An 8,447-nucleotide genomic window follows, 5' to 3' on the forward strand; every position below is an offset into this window, starting at 1 on the left:
CACTCTCACTTCCTCAAATGCTTTCTTGATGTCTTTGTCACTCTGGATTCCAGAGATACCAATGCCAAATAATTTCCAAATGGCCACTCCACAGCGCTTTGATGACACTTGGAGTGTAACCGTCTCCTGCCATGTTTATAGTAGTGGTCAATGATGGTGGATGTCCAGCCAGCAGTTAAGCTTCAGGTCAGCTTGGATGCCAAGGCCTTAAAAATTATCAGTAAAACTAATGGCCCCTAATGGGACCACCATGGATAGAAGTTGCCTGTAGCAAAGTCGGCTGGCTCACCAGCTCTAGCTTTCACACACATCAGGAAAACATGACCAGTCCAGACAATGCTAATGTCAAAGGAATGAGTTTATGAATGGAGTTGAGGCCTCTTTTATTGGACGTAAAGCTATACACTTCTCAAAGGGGTCTGTTACTTTTACAGCATCTCTGACCTACTCCAGAAACCATGAACAGATGTAGGCCTGTCCCTAAAAGCAGCTCAGGGGTAAACAATATGTCGCTTGCTTTATGGAGATATCTCACTGTTTGTTTAGTTTATCCATTCAATTTGCTTATCTGCCTGAAAGGGGTCAGGTCCCACCTTGCTTTTCTGCAGATGATCTTTATCAAACTGACCTAGACAGTGTGGACTCTTGGTAATTTCAACCCCAAGAGCAGCTGTTCTGACCAGACACACTCTAACAAAACAACTCAAACCGCAGAGAGCCGCTGAAATTCTGCGTCATCTTGTAAGTACCCATTTCAAATGACCTAATGGCAAATGGGTAATGGACTCTAAAGAGTCTGGAAGCTAAAGAGTGAGTTATCTACCAGATATGAATGTTTGCAAGTGATCGTGTGAGATGGATGACAGATTGTGAATGGGTGTGAAGGGATTGTCACTGAGGAGGCACTGGAACGTTTCCACAGTTTGTCCATTCAGAGTATTCAGTCCAGAATGGTCAGTGTGACATCTACAAGTCAAATCAAGAATTTCTGAGCTTGATAACAGATAAAGTTGAGTGCGCTTTTATTCTCTAAGATCTCCTAGTGGCCTAAATATGCTAAGTGGTCTATTTAAACATTATGTAATTTCATCACTTGAATGGACTACAGTTATCAGTCAATTCAAACTAATTGGGCTAAAGTTTGTTCAAGAGAACTGTTAAGAAAATTGGTTTGTTTTCGTGTGAATATGTTTTTGTAACTGCGGAGAAGGGGTTTCATGCAGAGATGTGTGTGTTCAGCCATTTTTAAAATACAGATTTTTTGATTTTGAGTGGATTTCTTACAAAGCTTTCTGGAATGGAGTGCAACATGAAAAATTGAGCTAAGAGTTGTAATTGGTAATTGGTCAAATGTTTTAAGAACCTGTCAAATTGGCAAACAAGTTTAAAGGTTTGTTATTTTCCCCCCTAAATAGCAAGTAGGCTTTAGTTACATCATAGCTGTGAACTATGTTTTTTTCTCTCTCGTTGATTCATTTGTTTTTCTTCCTATCACACAGCTAATAAGCTAAATTCTTGAATTACATAGTTGCCTCATCAGCCATTGAAACATGAGAGGAACAGTGCTTGTTTTACAACATTTCATCTTATTGTGAATGGGAATTCCGTCCAGAAGGTGAAAAAAGAATCTTCCGGCCCATTTAAGCTGTGTCTGGGAGACCTCTGCGTGAGCGCTGCAAGGTGAGAGAAATGTTTATTTAACTTTGACCACTTCCTGCTGCAGTTTAAGGCTTCAGGGTAGTGCTTTTGTTAAGGCCTAAATATTTGTATCCATAATTAAGCTTTTTTTTGTTTATAAAGATTCAGCAATTGACTTTAACAAAGCATTTCAGTTTATTTAAGCATCATTTATTTAGCTAAAATCTTGTCACTTAGTGCAAGAACACAGAATTTCCCGGCTAACCAGAAGTGCTTTCTCTATTCTTTTTCGTTTTCAAGGGAACACCCTGCCCCCCTTTTGCCACACCATCCTGAAACTCTTCATACATCGGTGCTAAATGCACATTTTTACCATTCCCTTCCCCTCCACCGACCTCTCTGTCTCCGAGTGAGAGGCCTTAATGCCGTAGAACTGACTCTAACCCAAAGAGATCCATTTATTTTCATGTGGGCCGCTCCCCCACCCAAGCCCTGGCTAGGCCTGAGCCCCATGGGTTCCAGCAGTTGAGCTCCCAGTGTGACGCTATTTAAAGCCACATCTGCCAGCGGCCTCAATTTGCATCTCTGAACATATACACCACAAGGGCTACACCCTCACAGCTTAGCATAGCAGAACACCCATCTGTTAAGAAAATATAGACCCTCTACAGCATTCATTCTTTGACTGTAACCTGTCCTTTATTGACAAAAGCAAGCTTTTGTTCTGCTCGCTCCTTTTGGAAAAGCATTAGTGGCATTGATATTATAATGCCACATGATCTGTTTTGCAGTCACAAAGAGGCATGATTATTTAGGTTAACTTACTACTAGCTTAATAACTAACTAGGATAACTGTAGCTCATTTGTAGCATGTAAGGTAGCTTATTCTTTCCAAATGAGCTATTTAGTACAACTTCTCAGAATACAAGTTCTTGGAAATGTAACCACTTTTAGTTTGTGCTTGTATTATTTGAATGTTTGATCACATTTAATACGATGAGCAACTTTCGGTTTACAACATTTGCTTTCTTAGAGGTACTTCTCTTTATTCTTTTATTTGCATGTACACATGTCTCTTTAACAGGATGGATAACTTATCCTTTAACTTTCTCTGCCTCTTTCCTTCTTCAGCGAGTGAATGGAAAGCACTTCTTTTAAAAGCATACAATGTCTAACCACCCGCATTACACAGTCCGTGGTAAACTTTTGGGCCTCTTTGAATTTGTTGTGCTGACCTTTGGGATGTAAGAAGTACCAAATCAGTTTATTTATCTGAACTCTGTATCATGCCTAACTTTCAGCTATTCAACGAATACACTGGGCCCAGTTTACTATTAGGGTCTGAGGGTAGAGAGCTTACTTTCACATCTGTGTGTGCCTGTTTTCAGTTTTCCAAGCCTATAGTTCTCTTACACCTACATTTAAGATGCTTGCATTTTGTGAATAAGTAATTACAGTGCATTGTGCGCACTAACTATAGCATGGAGGTTGCCTGTCCACTTGCATTAGAGTAATTTGATTGTGAGAGCAACACAAGATGGCCTTCTTTTTCGCCTATCTTCTCAAGCCCGTTGTAAGATCTTGTGTTTTTCATGAGGTGGTGGCGGGGGTGCCGAGGTTGTTCCTGCTTTTGTTGTTACACGATTGGCCTCTGAATTGAAGCTCTATCAAAAAGAGCATGGCGGATTTACGCGTTCAGCAACTCCCTCTCATGAAAGCACGTTTGTCTGGTTTGCTGTTGCCTTCATTCAGTTTCTGATGAGACCTCAGTTTCTTTAAATGTGTCTTAGAGTGAAGAGAGCTTTGTGTGTGGATGTTGCGAATCATTCACTATAAATCCCAGAAGTGATGTCCCTCTTAATTTGTGTGTCCTTTGGAAATTGAATCATGGTCAATGCATTCATTTACCAATGGGTGGCGCTCATTCACAAAAGAACTGCTCACTCTTAATTGTGGAAATTCTGCATGTACTTACTTTGTTTTAATTTATTTAGTTTTAAACTAGGTTACTTTCTGTTGCTTTGTGGCATTGTAGACATGGCAGAATTTTTCCACATAAAAATATTTGGCCTTTTCATATGTGTTTAACATTTAAGTTGCTACTGTCAGACGTACTGTTTTATCTGTATGTACCACTTTTGAAATACTGAAGATTTTCATACGTGTTCATGAAAGCACATACATTTTTTTCTTAGATGATCTGGCCCTCCAGGTTCATTCTTTTGTCATATGCTTCCAAACATCTACAGTGCAAGATATCGATCGGCTTTGACATGGCAAAATTACAACCGAGTCTCCTTTTTCCCCAAACAACATAGAGGGCTGATCAAAACAAATAGGCATTCTGCTGAGGCGGCTCCGCACTGACTGCACCCTCTAACCTGTGATCACAGCGTGGGCAGTAGATTGCAGCACAGCACATGTACCTGAGTCTGCTATGGAGCATGCTGACCTGTGTTTGGCCTTATCAGCTGACACACTCTGCCACTTTGTTACCAAACAGCCGACTTTGTTGATTGAAATAGCCGACAGACTGCAATCCACTTTAGCACTTTATTTTTACACTGTTTTTCTTTCACCCTCACACTTTTTTTCAGGTCATGTGCACTGCTTTGAAGCACTGAATGACAGGACTGAGTGTTTAATACATTATGTGATTTCTAACGGTAGCATATTGTGCATTCGTTTATTCTCACACTATTTCCTTATATGAGTGTCAAATTGGTATCGCTGTGTAAAGGAGCTCACTATTGCGGCATGATAATCACTACAGCAAGCAAATCTCAATAAGATTAGAGAGTAATGCTCAAACACCCTTGCGGGGGATGAAAAGGCATTCAGGCAATGCAAGGTATGTGTAACAACGTTCGTAGGTCGGGAAGAAGGAGGCGGGAACCAGCGAATGTTCAAAGAAAACTTTAATAATAAAATAAACACAAAATAGCGCGAAAGCCCCTCGCGGACGACTGTCGCGCACAAACAGAACCAAAACACAAAATAAAATCCGGGCTTGGTCCTCTCTCATCCAACACTGTCGTCACTCCTCCTTTTATCCTTCCGGAGCTCCTCCGTGGGACTCGAGACCGGTGAGTGGTGCAGGTGTCACGCATTAGCATTTCCTCCACCGGCCTCGCTCCGTTCCCACGGCTCTCGGCCCTGCCCCTCTCGTCACAGTATGGTTACAGCCTATTAAAAACCAGATCCAAATGGGTGTGGTTTTGATTTTACACAAGCTTAAAAGAAACTTATGGTGATCTATTTGCATTCTGTACAGATGTCACTTGATTTACATGTTTAATCTTGTGTAGTACATCTAGAGGATTTTGTCTCAGTTTTTACACTGGCCGATTGAAGCAATCCTCCGGCTATGTGGCCTTTTGTGGCATGCTTTATCCCAGAAAGTTATTTTACTGGAAGGTATAAGCAAGTTTGCACAGATCCTTCAGGTTTAATAGTTTTATCGATTAATGTCACTGTACTCAAGCGAACTGAGCGCAGGCAATAAGAGAGAGTCTTTGAAACTAAAGCATTAGAGCCTAGGACAGATGTGCAACAAATGTCTTAACATAACTTCCTTTGGGAAGCCTCATGCCAAATCCTGCACCATATGTGCTTTGGTCCATGCTGCCCTTTTTGGCAGAAGCCTGAGAAAATGACACCTGCACCTGCATATTATGGTTCTGGGCCTGGGCACAATGAGCATGGCCATGGACAGATTGGCCACTTGTACAGTAAGTGCTCTCATAATGCATCCTTTATTGCTTGTTATAGAGGGAGGACACGTGCATGTGTTCTGCACTCCCCACAGTGTCCATGGCCCAGGGGACCTGTTTTCCTGGAGTGCAGACAGTAGAGCTGATATGAAGCCACATACTATATGTTCTAACCCAACAATATGACCCTGGGGTGTACCGTGTTGGACTCAGTCCCCTGGGTTTTCCTGGAAGTGAGGAACTGGGTGGTTGGGTTAACAAGGGGGCCTTGTGTCCGGCACATGGCTGCCCAGTGAGGGGGGTGATACTCATGCTCGCTGATGGGTCATCAGGGAGCTAATCTGACAGGTGCCTCTTTTGTTTCAAGGGAATTGATTGCAGACAATAGCCCTAACCCTGCCGCTGTGCTCACTGATGTGTCATTTTTGGAGACCTTGTGCAGACTAGACACAGAAGGTTTAAGAACTGACAATCTCATAGAATCAAGTGGATTATGAATGAAAATTGGCAGATATTATTATCATTATTATTATTTTGTGCAAATATAGTGGCCGCAAAACGTATTAAAGAGATAATTCGCCCAAAAATGAAAATTATATCATAATTTTCTTACCCTCATGTCATTCCAAACCTGTAAAATTAACATATTTGAAATTTGAAATTGAGAAATGTCTCAGTGTTTTTTGTTTTGTTTTGTTTATAAAATGGAAGTCAGTGGTCACCAAAATGGTATGTAAAATATTTTCTTTTCTGTTCCACAAAAGTCAGTCACTCAGGTTTGGAACAACAAACGATTCTGTCAAAGTTAAAGGGGTCATAGGATGCCCATTTTCCACAAGTTGATATGATTCTTTACCGGCTCATTTGAGAAAGGGGAAAACATTTAACCAGATAAAAAAAAACCACTGCATGGATTTTTATCATTATAGGGTGGTTGTGTACACACACTGCCAACACACATTTCAGTTCAAACAACTTGTAAAAGTGCATGTAGCATCCTATGACCCCTTTAATGATGACATTTTTGGGTAAAGCACGGGTGTCCAATCCTGCTCCTGGAGGGCCTCTGTCCTGCAGAGTTTAGCTCCAACCCCAATTAAACACACCTGAACAAGCTAATCAAGGTCTTACAAGGCAAACTAGAAACTTCCAGGCAGATGTGCTGAGGCAAACTAGAGCTAAACTCTGTAGGACAGTGACCCTCCAGGCCAGACTTTAGACACCCCTGGGGTAAACTCCATTAGCCACACTTGATCACAAAAAAATGTATGAAACATTCATAATGTGATAAGTTACACCTGTGCTTACTCTGCTAGGACACCTGAATGAACATGAGTGGGACTGACGTCATTACAGTATATCCAACAAAGAACCCTGGACACCATTTGGTTAAAAATAACTGCAAGTTTTAGTTCAAATTTAGTTCAGAGAATAGCTACATTTTTTGCAGCAGACCTATATGGTATGGATATAAGTTTGCTATTTATCTAATACATTGCTTATCTTATTATTTATCTTATTAATTTTCATTGTTACCTACAGAGCACTAAGAATCAAGAAAGGCACATTATATGTACAGCCATTACCCCAGAAAGTATTTTCTTGCACACTGTAAACCCGAACAGTACTACTAACTTATAAAGATTAAGAACACTGCAATTAAAGTCTGTTAAATAGTTGATGCAACTTATAACAATTACATTTTCTGAACGAGGACTTTAGTTTTATTTTTGTGTGGCTCAACAGTCTTGAGTAAACAATTATATTTAAATGATTATTTTTAAGTTTACTGAGTGACGTAAAGTGACGTCACCTCGTTGCTCTAACCGACGTTCAGAAGAATCCATTCAACATGGCGGATAATCGCAAGCGACCGGAGCAAACTTAATGGAACAACTTGTAAGTAAATCAAAACAACAAAGTACTGCCCACACTCCAGTCCAGTAGGTGGTGGTAAATGCACCTTTAAGTTGGTTTGCCAACCACCAATAAAATTGAAAGAAGAAGAAATCAAAACAACTGTGAAAATGTCTTATTTGCTTTTTGAGTGTTGTAAGAATATCATGATAAAGGAATGTTCAGTGTTGCCAATTTAGCTACTTTGTAGCTAGATTTAGCGACTTCCCCGCCCCTTTTGAGACTTTTTTCAAAAGTTTAGGGACAAATCTAGCAACTTCTTGGACAAACTGCAATGTTTAGGGCTGCATTTCTCAAAAGCATCGTGAGCTAAGTCGATTGTTGATCACGATCATCTTAGCCATACAATGCTTTTTTTGGGAAATGTCCTGGTAAATGTGATTTTTAATTTGGTCTGTTTTTAAACAACTAGCTGCTAAGAGTATTAATCCAAAACGAAGTTAAAGCTAATACACGGACATGAATTTTGCAATATATTAATTTTACAAAAGCAATCTACAAACTTGTAGTAAACCTTTACAAACTTTCTTAAATTGCAGGCTGAGCTGGATGATGAATACAAAAGAGTGAGCCTCAACACTTAAGGTAACTTCTATTCAGTTGAAGAGCAAGTTGTGTGATGTGTCCTCACATAACAGGACACAGACTTGGCTTTCTCTTTTCTACATCCATTGTTGGTTATACACTTACTTGTGCGTGTTTGTGGTTTTCTAGGTTTGTGCTGAGTTTCACCATATCAGAGAAAGTGGCACACACCAGCAAGATTTCACAGATGTTGCATGACATTCGAAATGTTTGATCTTCAGGTGAGTGCAAATTCACAAACACTAACTACCTCCATCGCTGTCTTCATTGTATATAAAATAAAGTTGGCCTGCTTGTTTAACATGTGAGGTAATCGGTGTCCACAAAAATGTTGAGTATTCTGAACTTATCCGGTTTTACAGTGCATGCATGACAACATCATACCTGTATTTGCAGTAATGAAAAACCTTAGGTCTTATTGCTTTATGGAATCTTGCACCTGGCAAGATTTATCAGACAATTTCATCATGCAGGCAGGTGATACTCAAACGGTCTTGTCCACAGATTGTCAAGCTTGTTAAAGGAGGGAAAACGAGTCAGACAAGTCCAAAGTGTCTTTCTCATTGGTAATCCCCCCTTCCACTTTCGTAATCA

The 8,447-nt window shown here is 40.3% G+C and overlaps 1 long non-coding RNA gene across 1 annotated transcript; it reads left to right on the plus strand.

Annotated features, from left to right (window-relative positions):
* Positions 1-7,144: 7,144 nt before the first annotated feature.
* LOC107686871 (uncharacterized) lies at positions 7,145-8,098 on the plus strand. The gene is made up of 3 exons (XR_001634075.1): positions 7,145-7,250; positions 7,808-7,853; positions 7,983-8,098. It is a non-coding gene; the product is annotated as an uncharacterized LOC107686871 (long non-coding RNA).
* The last annotated feature ends 349 nt before the right edge of the window (positions 8,099-8,447 follow it).

Source organism: Sinocyclocheilus anshuiensis, unplaced genomic scaffold (assembly GCF_001515605.1).
Source record: "Sinocyclocheilus anshuiensis isolate Anshui unplaced genomic scaffold, SAMN03320099.WGS_v1.1 scaffold773, whole genome shotgun sequence".
Lineage (NCBI taxonomy): Eukaryota > Metazoa > Chordata > Actinopteri > Cypriniformes > Cyprinidae > Sinocyclocheilus > Sinocyclocheilus anshuiensis.